Genomic DNA, 26175 nt, shown 5'->3' on the forward strand with positions numbered 1-26175 from the left:
ATTTTGGGAAAGAAAAAAAAAGCTGAAAATTAGTGAACCTCCAACCATCTTAAAATGTTAGAAAAAAATAACAGGAAAATAAAAATGGAAATGAAATTATAAAAATAGTGACTTATAAAACAAAAAATATATAATAAAGAGGAACAACAGGGGATCCCTGGGTGGCTCAGCAGTTTAGCACCTGCCTTCGGCCCAGGGTGTGATCCTGGGGTCCCGGGATCAAGTCCCGCATTGGGCTCCCTGTGTGGAGTCTACTTCTCCCTCTGCCTGTGTCTCTGTCTCTCTCTCATGAATGAATAAAATATATTAAAAAAAAGAGGAAAAACAGAAGTTAACATTTAGCTCTTTAACAAGACTAATAAAATTTCCAACTCCCTATGAAGACTAAGGAACAGAAACAGCACAAAAGGTGAACAGGGAGAATGTGAAAGGACATTACTAAGGAGAATGTGGAGGATATTGTGAATAATGGTAGGCCAGTAAATTCTTAATTTGGATGACATGGATAAACCTAAGAAAGGGACTACCCTGCAGAAGAAATAGGAAGGCTGAATGGTTCTATAGTCATTAAAAATAGAATTGAACAGAATTGAGAGTTTCCTCAGAAATTAGAAGATAGGATGGCAAGTAAGCACATGAGAAATGTTCAGGATCATTAGTCATCAGGGAATGCAAATTAAAACCACAGCTGCTAGTATAGGTAAAACTTTAAAGGAAAATGTCAAGAATACCAAATGTTGGCCAGGATGTGGGGCGATGGGAACTCGCCTGGCCCACTGCTGAGAGGGAAAATGGTTTCTCCTGCTTGGAATATAGTTTGACGGTTTCTTATCCAGTTACACATCACTTCACAGACCAGCAGTCCATGCCAGTTCTGTATGTTTACCCAAGAATAATAAAAATATATGTGTACATAAGGAAGAGTGTAAAAACTTTGTTGTTTGCTGACAGCTTTTAAGCCTACCACTTCTCTCTTCCCTTTCTGCTCACTTTTGGGCAGGCTGACAAGACCTCAGCACAGGTGCCTGTTCCAATGGTGAAGATACGAGGCTCAAGCCACACAAGCCCCTGCCCATGCTCAGGAACCTTCCCTTGGCCCCAATCTCAACTACCCTAAACCTCCACACCAGTGCCCTTTCCTTGATCTTCCAAGTTACTTTTGCTTGGTAGCCATCCTGCTCTCCCAAGAAAGCCTTGTTATGTAAATAAAAAAAGTCTTAGTCTGTGGTAACATCATCAGTGTGGACAACCAAGTCGAACATGGCAAATCTGCTTCTGCGAGGTGGCCACCAAATCTACACAAAAGCTTGTGTGTGAATGTTTATAGGAACTTTATTGAAAATAACCAGAAGCCAGGAATGAACCCAAATGTTCATCATCTGGTGAGCGGATAAACAAATTGCGTTTGTCTACATACACAGTGAAATACTACTCGGCAATAAAAAGGAACAAAATCCTGATACATGCAAAAACATGGATGAACCTTGAAAGTGTTAGGCTAAGTGAAAGAAGCCACTTAGAGCAGCAGGCTTTCCCCTCCAGCCTGATGATTCTACTTAGAATATTCCACTTAGAGGATATTCTTGAAAATTCAAAACTATAGGAATGGAAGCCAAATCAGCAGTCTCCTGGGCCTGGCGGTAAGAAGAGCGGATTGAACACCAAGGGGCACAATAGGATTTTTGGTTGTTAATGGTCTACATCTTGTAGTGGTGATAGGATATAGACATTTGTCTAAATCCACCCAAGTATACGCTCATAAAAAGCGAATTTTACTGCATATAAATTACACCTCAGTAAGCCTGACTTAAAAGATTTCCCCAAAAGGAAACTCTAGACTCCACTGGTGAGTTCTGCTAAATCTTTAATGAAAAAGCAATTCCAAATCTTACACCATTTCCAGAGAATAGAAATAAGTGAACACTCCCAACATTTTAAAAGGCTAACATAACTTGATAGTCAAACCTGACAAAGACATTAAAAGAATAGAAAATTTAGGCCAGTGTCCATTATAAACATGGGTACAAAATGACAAAATATCAGTAAAACAAATCCAGTGATACATTTTTAAAAAGGAAAGTATATCATAGTCAAGATAGGTTTATCCTAGGAATGTAAGGTTGGCATAATTTTAGAAAATCTATTAATGCCATTTGCCACATTAACAGATTAAAGGATTAAAATAATAAACCTCAAAAGATGCAGAAAAATTAATAGAATTTAATATTTACGTTAATAACCAGCAAGCAAGGAATAAAGGGTAACATACTGAGAAATGTATCTATATTAGATCTACCACAAAGCATCCTTACTAGTACATTGAATTTTTTTTTTTAAGATTTTATTTATTCATGAGAGAGAGGGAGAGACACAGGCAGAGGGAGAAGCAGGCTCCCTGCAGGGAGCCCGATTTGGGACTTGATCCTGTATCCTGGGATCACGCCCTGAGCCAAAGGCAGATGCTCAACCACTGAGCCACCCAGGCGTCCCCATTGAAATCTTTGTATTTATGATCAGGAACAAAACAACCCACTTCTGTTTAACATTTTTAATGGAGAACTGAGCCTGGGCAGGAAGGTACATAAAGATAAATGTATAGTGATTGGATAGGATGAAACAACAGTCTATCCTTTTTGCAAGTAAAATGATTATATATGTAGCAAATCCCAAATAGTCTTCAAATAAACTATTAGCACTGATAAGATATTTTATCAATTTTCCTAGATACAAATTGAGTTAAAATCTATTGTTCTGCTACATACTAGGAATTTACAAAATGGAAGAAGAGATACTAATTAAAATGCAATTTTTAAAGTTTTAAGTGCCTAGGAATAAATGCAACAAAATATGTATACAAAATTTTCAAGTAAAATAAATCTCTAATTAGATCTATTAAAGAAGACCCAAGTAAATGCAGAATATCATATTCTTGGGTCAGAGAACTGAGTGGTGAAGATATGTCAGTATTGTCAGATTTTATATTTTCCCCCAATGCAACCCCAACAAAATCTCAACATATTTTTTCTGTAACTTGGCAATATGATTCTAAAATTTGCACAGATGCCAAGGGCTGAGACTAGCTAAGGCACAGTCAAAAATGAAATTAAGGTGTGATATGAACACTTATGAAGATTAAGATAGTGCAGTATTGGTGGGATGAGGAGGGTGAGAAAGATTAAGGAAATAAGGTCGAGCCTGGAAACAGACCCATGGACATATACACAGAACAGGGAAGTCATACTGAAGAGCATTGAGAGGGAAGGACAGTTTTTAGAAATAAATAGGGTTGGGGTAACTGGGTAGCCATTTGGGGGGAAAAAATGGAATTTTTCTCAAACTACATGCAAGGATCAATTCCGTGACCCATGGGAAATAAACTATAAAGCATTTAGAAGAGTTAACGTATGGAAGAGTTTGCTTTTACTGTGTGGTGTTAGAATTGCTTAAATCAGTCATAAAAGAAATCATTAAGGAATAGATTTATAATTTATATTAAAATTTAAAAGCTCTGTACATTAGAAGCACCATTTAAAAATTGAAAAAGGGATGTCAAAATTTTTGCAACAGATATAAACAAAGGGTTAAAATACAAAAAAATATATAATTATTTTCTAGATTTAAAAATACATTTAAAAGTCTCTAATAAGAAAGGGCAGGCAGGCTAGAAAATATGGTACTTCATAAATAAAAATCGCCAAATATGCATATGAAAATTAAAATTATTCAGGGAAGTGCATACTAAAGTATGGTGAGAGGGCAGCCCCGGTGGCGCAGCAGTTTAGCGCCGCCTGCAGCCCGGGGTGTGATCCTGCAGACAGGGGATCGAGTCCCACGTGGGGCTCCCTGCATGGAGCCTGCTTCTCCCTCTGCCTGTCTCTCTCTCTCTGAATAAATAAAAAATCTTTAAAAAGAAAATAAAGTATGGGACGCCTGGGTGGCTCAGCGGTTGGGCGTCTGCCTTTGGCTCAGGGCGTGATCCCGGGATCCGGGATCGAGTTCCGCGTCGGACTCCTTGCGGGACGCCTGCTTCTGTCTCTGCCTCTCTCTCTCTGATGAATGAATAAATAAAATCTTTTAAAAAATAAAAAATAAAGTATGGTGAGATATTCTAAACCCTCAGATTGGCAAGAAACTTAGATTGAGAGTAACAAATATGAAGATATATTACAACAGGTACTCAGCACTGGAGGCAGTGCATATTAATTGGTCTGTTCCTTTGTGGGGGTTTTATGGGTGTTTTTTTTTTTTAATTTTTATTTATTTATGATAGTCACACACACAGAGAGAGAGAGAGAGAGAGGCAGAGACACAGGCAGAGGGAGAAGCAGGCTCCATGCACCGGGAGCCCGACGTGGGAATCGATCCAGGGTCTCCCGGATCGGGCCCTGGACCAAAGGCAGGCGCCAAACCGCTGCACCACCCAGGGATCCCTGATCTGTTCCTTAGGAAAACAGTTTGTTATTAAATGGTAAAGTCGGAGATACTCGTATCACCACTTCTAGGAATATCCACCTTGAGAAGCGCTTGCACACATGAACAAGATTGTTCATAAAAGTGTCATAGTAGCTCCAAATCAGAGCTCTAGATATCACTCATCTTTTTAAAAAAATTACATATACACACATTTCTATTGCAAGTGATTGAGATCTAGCTAAGGGACTGAGATCCAAGAGTAATGGCTCACATATGAGTGTTGACAGAGTCCAAATGCCATTTCTTCAGCCCAGAAGCTCCAGCTGCTGCTATTCCCAGAAATGACCACAGCAATGAATTCCAACCATGTGTTAGATGTTGTGCTAAGACATATACACAGTATTACAGGAAGACATCACAACTGTCTTCTGCATGAAGTACTATTATTCCCATTGTGCGGGTAAAAAAATCTAGTCAACTTATGATACACGGAGGGTATTTAAGTGTTAGCGAACTGGCCTAGTATCAAACAACACTGTCCAGCAGAATCCATGTCTGCTGGACACCAGAGCCTAAACAAGCAACTTAATCCCAAAGGCTTTCAAGAAGTAGACTACATTTACTCTACAGTCACCCAGAAAATACATCACAAGAGGCTCCTAAGAATATATATACTTGTATAACATGTATCTTTAAACATATGATTGGTAAGTAAGTCACTAAGCAGAAGATGCATCCAAGCTCCTAAAGTCACCTAGGTATGCTTTCTGACTGCTGGATCCTTTCTCTGTGCTGCAGACACCCTCTGCAGTACTACTGTGTTGACAAACTCACAGTTGGAAGGGGCTTTGGAGATGGTCCATCCAGTTCTCACATTACAGCCTTGCAAAATCTAAGGCCACGGGATGGAAACAGACTTGCCTGGAGACCTAGAATGTTAGTAAGAAGGGTAGGAACAGAACCAGAGCTCCATTACACAGTAATAAAAATAATTAAAACAGAATCAATAAATACTAGCTATTACTGTGTTGGGGCATCTGCAATATGCCCTGTAGTAACAGTATCTCATTTAACATTTAAAGCAATCTTTTAATAGAGATGTTGTCATCTCCATCTGGAACAAAAGGAAGGAGCTTCTAAGTCCAGGATCACACAGGTAATACATGGCAAAGCCTAGATTTGAGTCAAGTTCTTTATTTAGACTCAAGATTCTATGTTTTTTCTAATTTTTGCCTCAACTTTTATTCATGCTATTAAAGTACAGGAAAATAATTGCTTCAGTGAGAAAAGAACAGAAGGCAAATACATGATGTATTCTGTGATCAATATTAGAATGATCTCTCCAATAACTAAGCTTTATTCTTGTCTCAAGGAAAGTTTGAATGGAAATAGTGTTTGCACTGCATGTTACCACTTCAAGTTGTAAAGGTATGGGATCATCTGGAAACAACAAGGCCTTATTCTATTTTGTAGGAGATATCTGTTGACTCTCTTATAGACATTCTACTTGGATCTTCAATTGTATAGTCTTTTTCCTTTTACACCTTGTCTCAGTGGTTCCTTATTCTGTTTTCTTGGGTCACATAGAGATAGCAGGGGTTGCAGATGTTTTCTGTATTGAGCCTTTTCCATGAATTCCTCACCCATAGTGGCACTGGTCACCAGAAGGGCAGTTGAGCGAAATAGCCAGTTGTCTTATGAAGCTTTCCCAAAAAATTCCTCAGTGCTGCTTTTTCTTTCTCAATCTCCCTGAACCGGATATCTAAAGCCTTCTGGAGTTTCTGAATATGGAGCTTAGTCCTTTTCTCCTCCCCAAGGTTGTTCACAAGGGCCTTCCGCAGGTATATGCGGTCTCCTATTTCCAAGGTCCTCTTCTTCAGTGTGTAGCTCATTCCACCCATGGCCAAACTTTGGGAGAGGAAGGTCAAGACAGGAGTGAGGCTTCCCGTAAATGTCTCCGCAAAATGATTCTCCTGCAGTTTGGAATATTAGAACCATTACACCGTGGGAACAGAGACTCAGAATCTTGGGGCTGAGTGGTATCAGAGATACATCAATTCAGCCTGAACTCTTGTATTTGCCCATCAGAAGTTTCTAAGCTTGCATTTACTCTTCATTTAGAAACAAAGATGAGTGTTTCAACAGACCAGAGTGGCAAACGAATATCCGCTACTGTTTTGTGGTTACACATAGGTTGAACAGTAAGTGTCTTTGGACACTCATAGGCAAAACAAGAATGTTTGCAGACAAAGAACAATAGAAAATAGAGTCCATAATTCAGCTTAGTTTTAGAAGCTTTTCTTCATTCCTTACGTATTCACTTGAAGCTGTTAAATGTTTGAGATTCTGTAATTTTCTAGATATTGGACTGGACTTAAAGAAGTTCCTCATGAAGTATCTACTTTTAATACAAGAAAGGATAGGAAACAGGAAAATATGCATGTATCTATCATATGTGAAAAAAAACCCCACAGGAAATATAAACTAAAAACTAATGGGATGTTAGAGATGGGAATGGACAAGGGGTGGGGATGGGGAAATGGGAATAGGTTGGGAGGAACAATAAGAGGAACACCTAGGTATACCTTTTAATTGTCCTTACGTTTATAAGTGTGTTTGGTTTTCAAATCCTCAAAAATCATTAAAATCAAAAAGGAATGGGGGTTGTGTATCCCACACCATATGTAAATTCTAGAATTAAGAAAGAAGTAAACATTGTGGATAATGCCAGCCAGGTTCTCTCTGTTGGAGAAAGAAACTATAGAAAATGTAAAGGAGAAAGGTTATAATGTACTCTGTGGTGCTGGACTGGAACTGGAGACACCAGGATGATACAGTTCTACAATCAGTGTGGATTCACAGTTCTATAAGTCAGTATGAATTCTTGTGAAGAAGACTGGATCATTAGAAACTCTGGTCTTCAAAGATGACTTAAAGACAGTGAAACTCTCCCCAACATGGTCTGAGCCCCATTTATTCCTGAACTCAAAATTCCCTCTGGCAAGAGAAGATAACAAGTTTTATGGTTTTATTTTCAGATTTTAGCCATGACTTTCCATAAGCTTTGATAGCATCGCTTTATTCCTTTTAACTTCATTAGAAGCAGACATATGTATATTTGTTCCAGTCCTTTTTAATCAGGAGGAGAAAACTTGAGCAATATGGAATTTTTCTAACAGAAAAGCACTTATTTTTCTTCTAACAAGAGAATTTTACAAATTTTTAACTTTGAATTGTGGCCTTTGGAAACCATCAAAAAATTTAGCAAAACTTGTTCATATCATCAACTACTAATGAGTACAAATACTGATAGCCCAATCAGACCACACTCTTTTTTTGTGATACTATAAAAGTTATTTATTCACCATACACAGAACATGTCCCCTACAAAATGTACATGTAAATCACTAAAAAGTATAATCTGGTGAACATTTTCTCAATTACAGAACATACTAAATTAGTTGGGATAACAGCTATCTGCCTCAAAATAATCTAATTGTAGCACCCAGAGTCTCCTTTATATCTAATGCAAAGTTAAATACTTATTTTGGGGATTATTTCCTAATATGTGTTTGAGGAGGCAGAGTTAACAATTTAATATAACTCTAGTATATTGCAGTCACTGCACAATAAATCTGTTTATTACATATTAAAACATTAAATTTTCATTATTTGTATTAATGGGATGCAAATAGAAATACTGCATACTTTTATTTTTATTTTTTAAAAGATTTTATGTGTTCATGAGACACACAGAGAGAGGCAGAGACACAGGCAGAGAGAGAAGCAGGCTCCATGCCGGGAGCCAGACATGGGACTCAATCCCAGGACTCCAGGATCACGCCCTCAGCTGAAGGCAGCGCTAAACCACTGAGCCACCCAGGCTGCCCATAATGTATACTTTTAAATGGCAGATAACCACAAAATTATCTTTGATAGTATTCTGGGTTTTACATTAAGATACAAATGGTGTAAAATAGTTATGTTACACCTCGAAACAATGAGGCCATACTGTAATGATTCACTAAATTGTGCTCACTAGACATTAAATAAATGAATTTTCTGTTTTTCTCCCCAATTACCCAATACAATTTTGCCCATAATAAGGGCTCTGTAAATAAATGTTTGCTGAATATACTTACTTAGGACAGAGGTGAGAAGAGATGGACTCTCTTAGCTAGATGTCAAGTATCAGAATTGGAATTTACCTGGGAAAGAGAGTGTAAGGAAGATGTAAACTGCACATGGCATACAAGTCAATAAACTTAGATGCCAACAAAGCAAACCATTAAGCAGAAAAACACTGGCACTGAAATGAACAATGGCAAGATTTGCCAATAGCTAAAATGGAACTGACTTTAAGAGATAACCAAGAGAAAGTTTATATCGGACCATATGTTTTCTCACCCAATTCAGTCTGAGACATACCAACAGAGGCACTGTGAGAGACTATGGCTGTCTTCCTCGAGAGTCAGACATTCTAGTTTCCAATCATTTATTATGGACCTGTTACCCATGAATCAATATAAACTTATTCAGATTTAGGAATTAGTTTCTACAAGTACAAAGTTGAATTTCCTTTTATTTGTCCTAAAATGCTTACTTTCAAACTTGAAAAGAGTTCAATTATTCCATATAGTTTCAGTAACATTCTTTTTTCTTTTCAGACCAGAGTTAAAATATTCATACAGTATTCATACTGCAGCACCTTCCACCCACCCTTTGGTCTCTTCAACTGCCCTTCTTTGGTTCTTTCTCCGCTTTGTCAGATCTTCCTTGAAGTGTAGGAAGCAGAACTGCATTCCAGCTGCAGTTTGGTCTTAAATAAAAGATGGATGTTTGCCAGTTTGGTTTTCCTTATTCTTCTCTGTGGTATACAGGATTTTGTTAGTTGAACTGGATGTAGCAGTTAACTGTGCCAAATTTTTGAGAGAATAGTACAATAGTTTCCAGGTCTTTTCCCTGGGTTCTAAACTTAGCGCATACTCTATGTAGTGCCTTCCTTTCTCACTGCAGCATTATCTTAATTTTTCTTCTTGCTTACTTGGCTATCATTGTCGGAATGGCTTTTGCTGCACTGTGGTCTTCCAGCCAGTCTACTTTTCTAGGACTGTAAGATCTTCTATAGTTGTAGTCAAAGGACCAGCTTCTTGACCTTTTTCATAACTTCAGCTCCTAGAATGTCTGTATCTGTCATAATCATCATAGCATGGAGAACTGTACACATTCTTCCCTTCCTTGGCTTTCATTTGATTTGGAGTCTTCCAATGCCTCTGTGCAAACTGTATGTTAATTTCATGTCCACAAATCTATTTTCTGTCCAAATTATGTAAAGCATCTGCAGCATCATGGACATCCTCAAATTGAACACATAAGCAAGTCCTCTTGGGTAGCGTGTGTAGAAATCAACTGGAACATACACATCAACTATAGGACGATAACGACCAGATTCCCATGGTAAATCTTCAGACTTGGCATCATCAGCTACATTCTTTATGAACAGACACGTGTTGGGGGAAGGGGCACAGGTAGTGGGACATGACGGTGACGTGAGTCTCAGCAGGAGCTCAGTAAACCATCTGCGGATCCAGTGGCAGATCCCCCCAGACCACACTCTTAAGGGAGTCTGATGGGTCCATATATTTGGGAGCGAGAAGCAAAGGCATCTTTACAAATATGACCCACCAGAAGAGACAATCAGATTGGCAAGGAGTGTGGAAGTGAACTTCTGGTTGAGATAATTTGGACAAGACAAGATATTGCTGTCAAATAACTCAAGGACTATCATAGGATAAAGATTGTGCGCACCCTGACAGAAGAACTAGTGTGAGCTGGTAGAGATGGAAGATTACAGCTCAGGGTAGTGAGCATCTCTCCCAGTATCTGGAGGTGCCCATTAATAACATATTTGTCACTAGAGATGTTCAGGAAAATTCATCATTGGGATGATTTCATGGACTAGGATGCATTCATGAACTAGGACACATATAAATATGTGGGTGCACAAACATATGCTGGAGCAAGGCTGTCTATAGAAGTCTCTGTGATAATGGAAATGTTCTAGATCTGTGCTGTCCAATATAGTAGCCACCATGATATATGGATTGAGAGCTCTGAAATGTGGCTGATGTGACTGAGGAGCTAAATTTTAAATTTTGTTTAATTTCAATTAAATTTAAATTCAAATAGTTTATGTGGCTTGTGGTTATCATACTGGACAACAAAGGTCCAGACTTATAGGTGGTGACATATGCACATGTCCTTAGGACCATGCCATGCTAAAAACAGACACAGACAGAAGCCCTTGTGCCTTCAGGCACACAGTTACAACCAAACAGACATACTGCACTCTTCCGCCCCTCAATCCCTCAGGTGTGCACACAGGGGGTCTTGTGTGCACCCACAGTCCAAATATGGGCAGAGACAGTAGCATCAACCCTTCACTGGAAGCCAGACCACTCCCCCTTGAGGGAGGAGGAGGCATGTCTCCCTAAGACATACATTCCTGCAGGATTGTATTGGACTAGAAGAAGATGTGAAAGCATTTGCAGGACAAACGTGTGCTTCTCTGCCATGTCTTCCAACCACTAAACCTTTCTGTGTCTGCTTGTGGTCTCCCTGCCCCCCTACTCATCCCACATTCCAGTCTCCAGCCTGACTACCAAGCCCTCTGTCACTCAAAGCTGCTATGACAGAGGTCAAAGTCCAGATCTGGAGCATGGGGGGAGATCATACAAAGCTCCAAGTCACCAAGAGTTCTGGTAAGAAGGGGACATGAGAAGCATGTATACGATCCCAGCCTGTCCTTGACAGAGCAAAATGGACCCCATAGGATTCTTGCTGGAGGCAGGCCAGGGTGACCAGAAATCACCTGGGGGATGCTAGAAAATTAAAAGGAACCTGACCAGATCCTGAGGGTGAGGACTCTGTGGCTGAACTGACGTAGCAGGACTCTTACTAAAACTGGACAATGCAGAGAACTCAGAAAAATGCCGACTGGAAAGTTTAGAAGAGCTTGAGCAGAATCTTCCCAGGACAGGATCTTCATCAAGGGGAAGCAGCACTTCATTATTATTCCTCAAGATACCCAAGGAGGTTTATCAACTGACTTAAGATCACAAATCTCCCAGTTGATGTGTTTGCGCACTTCTAAATGCCAGTGCCCATTAGCACACTAAGTGTTTCCTTCTCAAAACCACTGCTGGAAAATCAGGATGCTGACCCCAGCCCATCTGAGGCTGACTGGGATGACCAAGAAAGGGCAGTCAACACTCAAACAGGGGCCACTCAGGACCACTAGGAGCTAATAGGTGAACACCCAAAGAAAGAAAGAAAGAAAAAGGGACAGTTGGGGAAAGAGAAAAAGTAAAAATGAAAAAAAAGAGAAAAGTCCTACACACTTAGAGTTACAAGCCATTCTCAAAGATTTGTTTACAAAAAGGACAATGAAAGGCACCTTGGTGGCTCAGCCAGTTAAGCATCTACCTTCAGCTCAGGTCACGATTCCATGACTGAGCCCCAAATCAGGCCCCCTGCTCAGTGGGGAGCCTGCTTCTCCCTCTCCCTCTGCTGCTCCCCCTTCTTGTGCTCTCTTGTTCCCTGTCAAATAAAATCTTAAAAGAAGAAAAAAGAACAATGAATGTAGGAAAAACCATATTCCTACGCTCAGCTGGGTCACTCTGGGATTTGGACTTGAAGAGATGAATGACATGGCAGGGCATCACTGCACTATTAATCTCAGGAGTGACTGAGATTATTAAGGCATCCAAGGTACAGCTCTGTCAGAAGTCCTAAGATCTCTCAGATTTGAGAGATCCTCTGGTTGATCAGTTATGAAAGAAGATTTTTACCTTAAAATGGCATTCTGAGGAGTGGGAGGACCCTGGGCTTACCTCCTGTGGTGTGGCCACCTAGAGAACACCCACATCAGCATAAATAACCCAGAAAACCACCCAAAGACAGGCAGAACAGACTCTCTTGTAGACAAGAGGCCACAGCAAAGCAAATCCACCCCCTCCGATATGCTCTTGGCAAGATCCCATCAAAGCAGTGCAAGCCTGGCAGTGTGCAAGCAGTCCAGACAAGGGGCAGCCCCACTCCAAAGTGAGTTCTTCCCCAGGGAGTGGGGAAGATGACCACACACCAGTCTGACTGTGACCCCAGCAGTGGGCTGGGGCAGGCAGCTGGTTTGACTGTAGGCCCCACCAATAAAAGCTTCTCAGGGGACAACACAGGGAGAGCACCCTGCAGTCTGGTACTAATTCATCTCTGGTAAACACCTGGTCTGATTCATCATAAGCCCAAGGCAGCCCTGGACTGGCCCACTAACACCACAGGGACTAGACTCTGCCTACAACAGGCAGAGAGCCACTGCAGACCAGACTGCAGGGAAACAGTAGAACACCCCTTAACAACACACACCCTTGAGGCACCATTTTCTGGTGAAAAGGAGACATTGCACTGTGCAGCATTACACGACCTCTTCATAGAGCCATTACTTTCAAGTGTGGGAGACAAAGCTGACTTTCCTAATGCAGAGAAACCAACATAGTAATAGACAAAATGAGAAGCCAGAGGACTATGTTCCAAATGAAAGAGCAGAACAAAATCATACCAAGAGACCTAAACAAAATGGAGATAAGTATTATGTCTGATAGTGAATTTAAAGTAATGCTCGTAAAGATACTTGCTAGAATTGAGAAAGGAGTGCAGGACATCCGTGAGACCCTCCACAAAGAGATAGGAGACCTAAACAAACAAACAAACAAACAAACAAACAAATTAGAGATAGTAAACTCAGTAAATGAGATTTAAAATAGACCACCTGGAATAGATAGCAAACAAAAGGAAGAATGGCTTAGCAACCTGGAGGACACAGTAATGGAAAGTAATGAAGCTAAGCAGATGATAGGGGAAAATATACGCAAACTGAGAATGGACCCAGGGAACTCTGCAATACTGTCAAGTAACAGTCACATGGCAGGGATCCTAGATGGAGAAGAGAGAGAAAAGGGGGTAGAAGATTCTTTGAAGAATAGCTGAAAACTTCCTGAATCTGGGAAAGGAAAGAGAAATCCACATCCAAGAGGCACAGAGAGCCCCAAACAAAACCAACCCAAAGAGGTCTGCACCAATAAACGAATAAGATGGCCAAAAGTAATGATAAAGAGAGAATTTTAAAAACAGCAAGAGAAAGGAAAGCAGTTACATACAGGGGAAATCCCTATCTGTGGATCTTTCAGCAGAAACTTTGCAAGCCAGAACACAGTAGCATGATATATTCAAAGTGCTAAAAGGAAAAAATCAGAAGCCAAGAATACTCTATCCAGCAAAGCTTTCATTCAGAATAGAAGGTTATATAGTTTCTGGGAAAAACAGAAGTTAAAGGAATTCATGACCAGGAGCAAAAGCAGTTATTTCCCATCACACACAATGCCATCAGCCTATGAGTCCCAAATCCATAGTCCAGCTGCCCTCCTGCCTGAGTCAGCATGCACTACTGGCTACCTGCTCAAAGTCAATACACCTTCACTTCAGTTCGATAAGGATTCAAGCTGACACACTTCCCCTCAAAATCCAACCCCTGTGCTCAAGTTTGTGCACAAAAGTGGGCCTAATTATAACAGCAGAATGAAGCAACCCAAATAGTGACACCATTTCTGTGAAAGACATAAAGGATAAAAGGAGTGTGCTAGGCTGAGAGCATTTCCAACAGGCACATCAAAGAACAATACATACAGCATGATAATGGTTACTAAAAGAAATAAACCCGAGAAAATAAAACAAGGCAAAATCCGAGACAGAGACAAACTATAAGAGATTCTTAATCATAGGAAGCAAACTGAGGGTTACTGGAGGGGAGGAGATGAGGATATGGGGTAACTGGGTGATGGGCATTAAGGAGGGCATGGGATATAATGAGCACTGGGTATTATTGAAGACCAATGAATCCCTGAACTCTACCTCTGAAACTAATAATGTACTATATGCTAATTGAATTCAAATAAGAAAAAAAGAAATCCAAAATAGCATTCTGTTTGTGTCGAGGCTATTCATAGAATGTTTGTAATTTTCTATTCTCCAAAACTACTCAGTTGGCAGATAAGTGGAAAAATTAAAACTGATTATTTTTTGTCCAAAATTATTTTAAAATTTTAAATTTGTATAATTTTCCAAGAATGTCTATAATTATTCTATATAATGTCTATAATTATTAAGAATGTCCATAAAATAAGAAAACTAAGTTTTTTATTGCCTTAGAATTTATATTATCAGTTATCTAGGACCAAACAAAAATATAGGCCAAATATACAAAATGGTAAAATCTCAACCAATAATTAGGCAACTGCAGTTAGAAATGCAAATCCACTTCATAAAGTCTAGCTAATCTAATGAACCTTTCCTGAGTATCATAGATGTATAGGTCTATCACTTTTATGATAATTGGGTCTCTTGTATTATTTTATAACATTTCCCACTTGCCACTTTAATGTTTACAAACAATGATCACAACACTTTCCAGATGGGATCCTCACACCTTCCCTAGAGGTGAGTGATAGACAATGTTCTTGGTATTCCTCTGCCACCTGCCATCAACTGAGTGGTAGTGAGAGCTGGAGTGTGCCATCTCCATACTGTTTTTCACAGTGGCTGCACCAATTTACAATCCTACTAATGGTGCATGAGGGTTCCCTTTTCTCCACATCCTCCCCAACACTTGTTATTTCTCAAAATATAGTTTAAATTTAAAAAGTTAAAAGACCAATGAGGGATATTATATATTAATAAAAAGTTCAGTAGACCAAGATAAAACAATTATAAACATTAATGCCCCTAATGATAGACCATTAGAGTATACGAAGCAAAAACTGAGTTAAAGAGAGAAATCATTCTACAATAATAGTTGGAGACTTAGGGGTGCCTGGATGGCTCAGCTGGTTAAGCGTCTGACTCTCAATCTCAGCTCAGGTCTTGATCTCAGAGTCATGAGTTCAAGCCTCGCACTTTATTTATTAAAAAATAAATAAATATAAATAAAAATAATAGTTGGACATTTCAATACTCCTCTCACATAAAGCACAAAACCACCAGACAGAATGTAAAGACATAGAGAATTTAACATAATAAACCAACTAGATCTAATTGACACATATAGAGCACTCCACCCAACAACAAATGCATGCACATTTTTCCTCAAGTGCACATTTTTCCTCTGGGATAGGTCCTATGCTAGGAAAGAAATTATGACTCTAGATTTAAAGAAATAGACATTAAAGTTTATACTCTAACCACAGTGGGATGGAGGTAGGAAATAACAACATAAAAAAAAAGGAAAACTCGAGACACCTGGGTGGCTCAGGAGTTTAGTGCTTGCCATCGGCCCAGGGCATGATCCTGGATTCCCAGGATTGAGCCCCCATCAGGCTCCCCAGGGGCACCTGCTTCTCCCTCTGCCTGTGTCTCTGCCTCTCTATGTGTGTCTCATGAATAAATAAGTAAAATCTTTTAAAAAATGGAAAATTCACAATATTGTAGAAATTAAACAGCAGTTTTAAACAACCTGTGGATAAAAGAAGAAATCACAGGAGAAATTAGATAATATTTAGCTGTGAATGAATATGAAGACATAACATACTAAAACTTATGCCACACAATGAAAACAGTGTTAAGGGGTAAACCTCTAAGTAGAAGCACATTAAAAAACAAGAAAGATCTCAAATCAACAACCTAAATTTACAACTTAGGAACTTGAAAAAGAGCAACAAACTAAACTCAAACTAGCAGAAGGAAAGAAATAATAAAGAGATAAATGAAATAGACAAAAGAAAAATAGAGACAATGAAAAATTAGTTCTTTGAAAAAAATCAACCAAATATTACTCAGCCATTAGAAACAACAAATACCCACCATTTGCTTCGACCTGGATGGAACTGGAGGGTATTATGCTGAGTGAAATAAGTCAATCAGAGAAGGACAAATATTATATTGTCTCATTCATTTGGGGAATATAATAGTGAAAGGGAATAAAGGGTAAAGGAGAGAAAATGAGTGGGAAATATCAGAGAGGGAGACAGAACATGAGAGACTCCTAACTCTGGGAAACAAACAAGGGGTGGTAGAAATGGAGGTGGGTGGGTGGGGTGGGGGTGACTGGGTGATGCGCACTGAGGGAGGCACTTGGTGGGATGAGCACTGGGTGTTATGCTATATGTTGGCAAACTGAACTCCAATTAAAAAAGTAAACAAAGAAATAAAGTATATACATAAAAAATAAATAAAATAAATAAAAACTAAAAAAAAAGAAAGAAAGAAAAAATCAACCAAATTGTCAAACTTTTAGCTAGGTGGACTAAGGCAAAGGGAAGACTCAAGTTGATATAATCAGAAATGAAAGTGGGGACAATACTGATTTTACAGAAATAAAAAGGATTATAAGAGAATAACAGGAACAACTGTACAACAAAAAAAATTGGCTAACCTGTATGAAATAAATTCCTAGAAACACAAAACCTACCAACATGAAACCATGAAGAAAACAATTTGAATAGATCTATAATTAGTAAGGTAATTGAGTCAGTAATAAAAAGCTGCCCAACAGGGACACCTGGGTGGCTTATGGTTGAGCATCTCCCTTTGGCTCAGGGCATGATCCCAGGATCCTGGGATCCAGTGCTACATGGGATTCCTTGCAGGGAGCCTGCTTCTCCTTCTGCCTGTGTCTCTCATGAATAAATAAAGGTTTTAAAAAACTAAAAAAACTTGCCCAACCAATAAAACCCTGGACCTGATGACATTTAAAGAACAATATTAATCTTTCTCAAACTTTTCCATGATGATTGAAGAGAAGGGAAACACTTCCTAACTCGTTCTATAAGGTCAACATAAGCCTGATACCAAAGCCAAAGACACCAGAAGAAAACTAGAGACTAATATGCTTCATAAACACTTATGCAAAAATCCTCAAAATAATAGCAGACAAAATTCAGCCGCATATATAAAGGATTATATAGTATGACCAAGTGAGAGCTCCTGGAATGCAAGGATGGCTCAGCAAAGAAAAATCAGTCAATACACCATAGAAGGGAAAAAACCCCTGTGATCATCTGAATTGATGGAGAAAACACATTGACCAAATTCAACATTTTTTCATAATAAAAACACTTAACAAGAAAGGAATAGAAGGAAATCAATCCCACATAGTAAAAGCCATATAGGAAAAACCCACAGTAAACATAATTCTCAAAGGCAAAAGAATGAAAACTTTTCTTCTAAGATCAGAAACAAGGACAGGGTGTCTGCATGTCTCGGTCAGTTAAGCGTCCAACTCTTGATTTTGCCTCCTGAGATCAAACCCTGTGTTGTGATCCATACTGGGTGAGCAGTCTGCTTAAGATTTTCTCTCTCCCTCACCCCCTCCCTGGCTGGCTCTATCAAAAAGAAAGGAGAGGAGAGGAGAGGAGGGGAGGGGAGGGGAGGGGAGGGGAGGGGAGGGGAGGGGAGGGGAGGGGGAGAGGAAGAGAAGACAAGACAAAAAAAGAAAGGTAATGATCCTTGTTTTCACAAATGTCTATTCAACACAGAACTGGAAGACCTAGCCAGAGCAATTAGGCAACAAAAAGAAATAAGATTATCTTTGTTTGCAGAGAATATATGTAGAACACCTTAAAGATTCCACAAAAGTTGTTAGAATAAATGAATTCAGCAATGTAATAGGATATAAAGTCAACACACAAAAATAATTTGCATTTCTATACACAGAAATTAACATTTTGAAAAGGAAATTACAAAAACAATTCTGTTTACAATAGCATCAAAAAGAATAAATTACTTAGGAATTAACTTAATCAAGGAGGTGTAAGATACAATGAAAATTCCAAAACATCACTGAAAGAAATTAAGAAGTCAAAAATGAATGAAAAAAACCACATTCCATGTTCCTAGATTAGAAGCCAATATTGTTCAAATGTCAATATTACCCAAAGTGATCTACAGATTCAATGCAATACCTACCAAAGTCTCAATGATATTATTACTAGAAATAGAAAAACCTACTCTAAAATTTATATGTATCTCAAGAGACCTTGAATAGCCAAAACAATCTTGAAAAAGAACAAACCTTATACCTTCTGACTTCAAAACCTACCACAAAGCTATGGTAAATCAAAAGAGTGTGCAACTGGCATAAAGAAACCACATATGGACCCACAGAATAGAATAGAGAGCCCAGAAGTAAACCCTTACATATACAGTCAAATGGTTTTTGACAAGAATGCCCAGACTATTTAATAAAGAATGCACAGGCTCTTTGGCAGAACTGGATATGCCTGTGCAAAATAATGAAGCTAAATCCTTATCTAACACCATATACTAAAATTAACTTAAATTGAACAAAGAACTTAAATTTAAATGTTAGACCTAAAACATAAAGCTCTCAGAAGAAAACACAGGACTGAAGCTTCATGGCACTTTATTTTTTTTAATAATAAATTAATTTTCATTGGTGTTCAATTTGCCAACATACAGAATAACACCCAGTGCTCATCCCATCAAGTGCCCCCCTCAGTGCCCGACACCCATTCACCCCCACCCCCCACCCTCCTCCCCTTCCACCACCCCTAGTTCGTTTCCCAGTGTTAGGAGTCTTTATAGAAGGGAAGGGAGAAGAAATGGGTAGGAAATATCAGAAGGGGAGACAGAACATGGCACTTTATTTGGCAATGATTTTTTCGATATGATACGAAAGGCACAGGCAACAACAACAAAAAAATAGACAAATTAGACATTATAAAGTTTAAAAACTTTTAAAATTTAAATTCAATTTATTTTTTTAATTAAATTTAATTAACATACACTGCTATTAGTTTCAAAGGTAGAACTTAGTGATCCATCAGTCGCATACAACATCTGGTGTTTATTACCTCAAGGGCTCTCCCTAATGCCCATCACCCAGTTACCCCATCCCCCCAACCACCTCCCCTTCAGCAACTCTGTTTATCTTCTACAGCTGAGAGTCTCTTATGGTTTGCTCCCTATTTATTTATGCCTCTCTTCTTATTTTATTTTCCCTTCCCTCTCCCTATGTCCAACAAGTTTTCTTAAATTTCATGTATGAGTGAAATCACATTTTGACATTAAGAGACTATCCACATCTTGCTTATCCAAGTAAAAAGGGAATACACAGAATGGGAGAAAAATATGTAAATCATATATCTGATAAGGGATCACTATCCAGAATAGAGATTTCCTAAAATTCAACAACAAGAACAACAACAAACATTCAACAATGGGCAAATGACTTGAATAGAATTTCTCCAAAGGGGGGATCCCTGCGTGGCTCAGTGGATTAGCGCCTGTCTTTGGCCCAGGGCATGATCCTGGAGTCCCGGGATCGAGTCCCACGGTGGTCTCCCGGCATGGAGCCTACTTCTCCCTCCTCCTGTGTCTCTGCCTCTCTCTCTCTCTCTTTCTCTCTCTCTGTGTGTGTGTCTATCATAAATATATAAATAAATAAATCTTTAAAAAAAAGAATTTGGGGATCCCTGGGTGGCTCAGCGGTTTAGCACCTGCCTTTGGCCCAGGGTGCGATCCTGGAGTCCCGGGATCGAGTCCCGCGGCGGGCTCCCGGTGCGGAGCCTGCTTCTCCCTCCTCCTGTGTCTCTGCCATTCTCTCTCTCTCTCTCTGTCTATCATAAATAAATAATAATAATAAAAGAATTTCTCCAAAGAAGATATACAAATGGCCAGTAAGCACATGAAAAGATGGTAAACATTACTTATCATTAGGGAGATGCTAAGCAAAACTCCAGTGAGATACTGCCTCACACCTATCAGGATGGCTACTGTAGGAAAAAAAAGGCATTGGCAAGAACTTGAGAAACTGGAACCCTTGTGCGCTACTGGAATGTAAAATGGTATGGCTACTGTAGAAAACAGTATGAAAGTTCCTCAATAAGTTAAAATAAAAATCACCATAGGACCCAGCACACTTGCATTTCTGGGAACATACCCCAAACAAATGAAAGCAAGTTCTTGGAAGAGATATGTGTACACTCATGTTCATAGCAGCATTGGTCACATTATCTAAGATAACCCATGTCCATCAACTAATGAATGGATAGGCAAAATGTGCTATCTATCTATCTATCTATCTATCTATCTAATTAAAATAAAATATTACTTAGCTCTAAAAAGGAAGGAAATTCTCTAATGTTCTAAAACATGATAAACCTTGAGGACATTATGCTAAATGAAATAAGCCAGTCATAAAATACAGAGAAATACTTTGAAATTCCACTTATATACTGTATACACAGAGAAGTAAAAAATCACAAACACAGAAAAAATTATGGTTGCCAGGTGTGGAGAGGGAAAAGAATGGGAAGTTAATAGTATAGATTTTTGAATTTAAACATGAAAAGATCTTCAACAAATTGAGTTGGGAAAATTGGACAGCAACATGCAAAAGGATGAACCTGGACTAATTTCTTACACCATACACAAAAATAAACTCAAAATGGACTAAAAGACCTAAATGTAAGACCTAAAACCATAAAAGTCCTAGAGAAGAGCACAGGCAGTAATTTCTCTGACATTGGCCATAACAACTTTTTTTCTAGACATCTCTCTGAGGCAAGGGAAACAAAAGCAAAATTAAGCTATTGGGACCACACCAAAATAAAAATCTGTGTGCAGCAAAGGAAACAATCAACAAAACTAGAAGATAATCTACTGAATGGGAGAGGATACCTGCAAATGACATGTATGATAAGGACTTAGTATCCAAAATACATAAAGGACTTATACAACTCAACACCAAAAAACCCCCAAATCATCCAATTTAAAAGTGGGAAGAAGACATGAACCGACATTCCTCCAAAGATATACAGCTGGCCAACACACACATGAAAAGATGCTCAACATACACTCAACAAATAATAGGAATCAAAAGCACAATGAGATATTATCTCACACCTGTCAGAAAGGCTAAAATCAAAACCACAAACAAAACACAAGTGTTGGAGATGATATGGAGAAAAAAGAACCCTTTCTGGTGCAGGCATTGTGGAAGACAGTAGGGAGCTTCCTCAAAAAACTAAAAATAGAACTACCTTAGATGGCTGCCATGTCTATTCTCACCCTAGAAGAAGTCTCCGGTTTTATTCTCTGAAAATATTTCTGTACTGCAGGATATAAGGCACATACCTTAACCATAACCCTAACATTAACCCTAACCATGTGGAGAGTTCTCTGAACTGCAAAATACAAGACACATATCCTTACCCAAACTTGAACTCTAACACTAATCCTAATCCATAACAGTTAACCCATAACCCTTAATCCCTAACCCCTAACATTAAACCCTAACTTAAACACAAAGCCTAGAACTCCAGAGAGGTCTCTGAATTTCAGGATACAACCAGGCACATACCCTAATTCCTAACCCCTAACCAATAACCCCCAATGGCTAACCTTAAACCCTAATCATAACCTCAGCAGAAGTCTGGGGTTTTATTCTCTAGAGAAGTCTCTCAACTGCAGAATACCAGCACATACTCTAGCCTAATCCCAACCCTAACTCTAATCCTAGATATGAGAAAGTAGTTTCCTGAACATATGATAAGGAAGCTGAGAAGCAGCCTACTTATCCTGGAGAAGACCCCAAACATTTAAGAATTCATAGTATTTCTGGAAATGTATGTGAAGGTAGACATAAAAATGGAAGGACCAATTTGACTATTTAAAGAATACTTAGGGTCCCTAATCCCCTCCTTGCCTCAGTTTTGTAGATGGCTGCCATGTCTATTCTCACCCAAGCAGAATTCTGGGATCTTATTCTCTAGAGAGATCACTGAACAGCATAATACCAGGTTCATACTGTAACCCTAAACCTAAACTTATTAACTTAAGTCCTAAACCTAACCCTAACACTAAACCCAACCCTAATCCTTTAGAGAGATCATTGAGCTGAAAAATAACAGGCACATATCCTAGTTATAGTCCTAACTATAACCCTAAATCTAAGAAATTGGCTTCTGGAACACACAATAAGAAAACACGAGGATAGGGATCCCTGGGTGGCGCAGCGGTTTGGCGCCTGCCTTTGGCCCAGGGCGCGATCCTGGAGACCCGGGATCGAGTCCCACGTCGGGCTTCCGGTGCATGGAGCCTGCTTCTCCCTCTGCCTGTGTCTCTGCCTCTCTCTCTTTCTCTCTCTGTGACTATCATAAATAAATAAAAATTAAAAAAAAAAAAAAGAAAACACGAGGATAAAAAATAGAACTACCCTAAAATGCAGTAATTCTACTACTGGGTGTTTACTCCCCAAATACAAAAACACTAATTCAAAGGGATATATGCACCCCAATGTTTATAGCAGCATCATCCACAATAGCCAAATTATGGAAGCAGCCAAAGTGTCCATTGATATATGAACAGATAAAGAAGTTATATATACATATAATGGAATATTACTCAACCATAAAAGAATGAAATCTTGCCATTTGCAACAACATGGATGATCCAGAGAGTATAATGCCAAGTGAAATAAGTCAGAGAATGACAAATACCAAATGATCTCACTCACATGTGGAATTTAAGAAACAAAATAAATAAACAAATTGGGGGGAAAGAGCCCAGAAACAGACTCTTAACTAGAGAACAAAGTGATGGTGGGTGGGGGATGGTTGAAATAGGTGATGGGGTTTTAGAGTACATTTATATTGATGAGCACTGAGTAATATATCTAATTTGTGAGTCACTATATTGTACATCTGAAATGAATACCACACTGTATGTTAACTACACTGGAATTAAAATAATTTAACAATTTACCTTTTAAGCCAAAGAAAGAAAGAACAAGGGCAGCCCCAGTGGCTCAGGGGTTTAGCGCCACCTTCGGCCTGGGGTGTGATCCTGGAGACCTGGGATCAAGTCCCACACTGGGCTTCCTGCTTGGAGCCTGCTTCTCTCTCTGCCTGTGTCTCTGCCTCTCTCTCTCTCTGCGTCTGTCATGAATAAATAAATAAAATCTTTAAATTAAAAAAAGAAAAGAAAGAACAAGAAAAAATGGAAAGTCTCAGAACTTTCCAACCTAAGGAGAGATTTGGACATACAATTTCATGAAGCTATTACATCAATATAACAACCCCAAATGATCTCAAAGATGCATTATAATAAAACTGTCTACAATCGAAGGGAAGGAGAGAATTTTAAAAGCATCAAGAGGAAAAAAAAAAAAACCCTCTCATATATAAAGGAACCTCCTAAAATGGTTATCAGTGGATTTCTCAACAGAAATCTTGTAGGCCAGGAGAGTGAGATGACAAGTTCAAAGTGCAGAAAGAAAAAACTGCCAAACAAAAATACTTTACCCAGAAAATATGGCTTTCAGAAGTGAACAAGAGATAAATATTTTCTCCAAAAGAAAAAAAAAAAAACAAAAGCTGAGGGCATTGATCTAAATGGGACGTGCAGGATTCTTGGATGTTTCAGATGTTGAGCATCTGCCTTCGGCTCAGGGCATGATCCTGGAGTCCCGGGATCGAGTCCCACACTGGGTTCCCTGTAAGGAACCTGCTTCTCCCTCTGCCTGTATCTCTGCCTCTGTGTGTCTATCATGAATGAATAAATAAAATCTTAAAACAAATAAACTGGACCTACTCATAAGAAATGCTGACAATTCTTTTTCAAGATTTTTTAAAAAGATTTTATTTATTGAGACACACACACACACACGGGGGGGGGGGAGAGAGAGAGAGAGAGAGAGAGAGAGGCAGAGACACAGGCAGAGGGAGAAGCAGGCTCCATGCAGGGAACCCGACATGGGACTCGATCCTGGGTCTCCAGGATCACACCCCGGGCTGCAGGCGGCGCTAAACCGCTGCGCCATCAGGGCTGCCCTTAAGATTTTTTTTTAAAGAGAGAAAGAGCATGAATGGGAGGGTCAGAAGGAGAGAATCTCAAGTAGACTCCATGCTCAGTGTGGAGCCTGACAGTGGGCTTGATCACAAGATCCTGAGATCATGAACTGAGCCAAAACGAAGAATCAGATGCTTACCTGACTGTACCACCCAGGTACCCCAAGAAGTTATTAAAGTTGAAACACAATGGTACTACTTAACAAAATTAAAAGTGAAAATATAAAACATGCTGGTAAAGGTAAGTATACAAATTTAAAATAGAGTAATAATGTAATATGGTATTGTGAAAATAATTATAGTATAAAGGTTAAAGAATAAAACTATAAAAATACCAATAGCTAGAATTATTTGTTAATGAATACCTAAAACAAAAAGATGCATTTTTTGATACCAAAAACATGAAGTGTGATGAGTAAAAGGGCAGAGGTTTGTATGTAATTGAAATTAAGTTATCAGCTTAAAATAGACTGATACATCTGTAAGATGTTTTAGGTAAGCCGCATGTTAACAAGGCAGAAATCTACTGTAGATACACAAAACACAAGAAGAGCATTAAAGCACACCATTATGAAAAAGTATCAGTTTACAAGAAAAGACAGCAAGAGATGAACAGGGAGCTATAAAACAGCCAGAATGCAATTAATAAGATGGCATTAGGAATTCCCTCCTATCAGTAGTTACTCTAAATGTAAATGGATTAACTTCTCCAAAAAAAAAAAAAAAAAAAAAGGCAGAGTAGATAGATTTAAAAAAAGACACCCCCTCCCACCGCCAAAGACCCACCAATACGCTGCCTATAGGAGATTCACTTCAGCTTCAAAGACACACATTAGACAGAAAGTGAAGGGATGGAAAAAATAATCCACGCAAATGAGAACATGAGTAGCTATACTTAGATATATAGACTAACTCAAACACTGTAATGGAAGACTAAGAATAAGAAGGTCACTGTATAATGATGAAGGTATCAATTCCTCAAGAGAACATAACAATCATAAATTTTCACACACCAACATCAGAACACCTTAATATAGTACACAAATATGAACATATTGGAAGGGAGAAATAGACCACAATACGATAAGAGCAGAAGACTTCAATACCCCTTCCATTGTTGAAGTCAGACAAAAACAAACAATAAGAGACATTGACCATACTTTAGACCAAATTTACCTAACAGATGTATACAGAACATTCCATTCAACAGGTACAGAATACACATTCTTCTTAAGTGCCCATGGAATGTTTTCAAGGATAGATCATATGCTGGATCACAAAAGAAGTCTTACTTATTAGCATATTGATGAAGATTGAACTCATACCAAGCATCTTTTCTAACCATAATGTTAATGGAGCTAGAAATCAGTAACAGGAGAACTGGAAAACTAATGTGGAAATCAATACACTTCTGAAAAACCAATGAGGCAAAGAAGAAATCAAAAGGAAAACAAGGTATCTTGAAACATATGAAAACGGAAACACAACTTACAGAAACTTAAAGGATACAACAAAAATTCTAAAAGGAAAGCTTATAGGACAGCCAAGGTGGCTCAGCGGTTTAGCGCTGCCTTCAGCCCAGGGCGTGATCCTGGAGACCCCGGATCAAGTTCCACGTCGGGATTCCTGCATGGGGTCTGCTTCTCCCTCTGCCTGTGTCTCTGCCTCTCTCTGTGTGTCTCATGAATAAATAAAATCTTTAAAAAAATAAAAAAATAAAAGGAAAGCTTATAATGATAAAATGTCCATATTAAGAACAAAGATATTAAATAACCTAATTTCACATCTCAAGAAACTAGAAAAACTATGCCCAAAGTCAGAAAAAGGAAGGGAAAAGCAAAGTTGA

General features: G+C 38.8%; 1 long non-coding RNA gene and 1 pseudogene across 21 annotated transcripts in view; both read right to left on the bottom strand.

The window, feature by feature from the left end:
- Nucleotides 1-26175, bottom strand: part of LOC140641634 (uncharacterized) — a 59912-nt gene that overhangs the window by 16904 nt on the left and 16833 nt on the right. For 5 of the 21 annotated variants that reach the window (XR_012038235.1, XR_012038225.1, XR_012038231.1 and 2 more), the window contains exons 6-8: nt 23245-23417; nt 8556-8621; nt 5248-5342 (exon numbers count right to left, since the gene is read on the bottom strand). The exons of 3 other annotated variants lie outside the window; for them this stretch is intronic. This is a non-coding gene — a long non-coding RNA (uncharacterized lncRNA). Of the gene's footprint in view, nt 1-4; nt 5343-8555; nt 8622-23244; nt 23418-26175 lie in introns of those variants that run through there. 13 more of the 21 variants (XR_012038238.1, XR_012038229.1, XR_012038237.1 and 10 more) reach the window with 10 other exon arrangements.
- LOC140641628 (serine/arginine-rich splicing factor 10 pseudogene) lies at nt 8633-13151 on the bottom strand (annotated as a pseudogene).

This window comes from Canis lupus, chromosome 1 (genome assembly GCF_048164855.1).
Source record: "Canis lupus baileyi chromosome 1, mCanLup2.hap1, whole genome shotgun sequence".
In the NCBI taxonomy this organism is placed as follows: domain Eukaryota; kingdom Metazoa; phylum Chordata; class Mammalia; order Carnivora; family Canidae; genus Canis; species Canis lupus.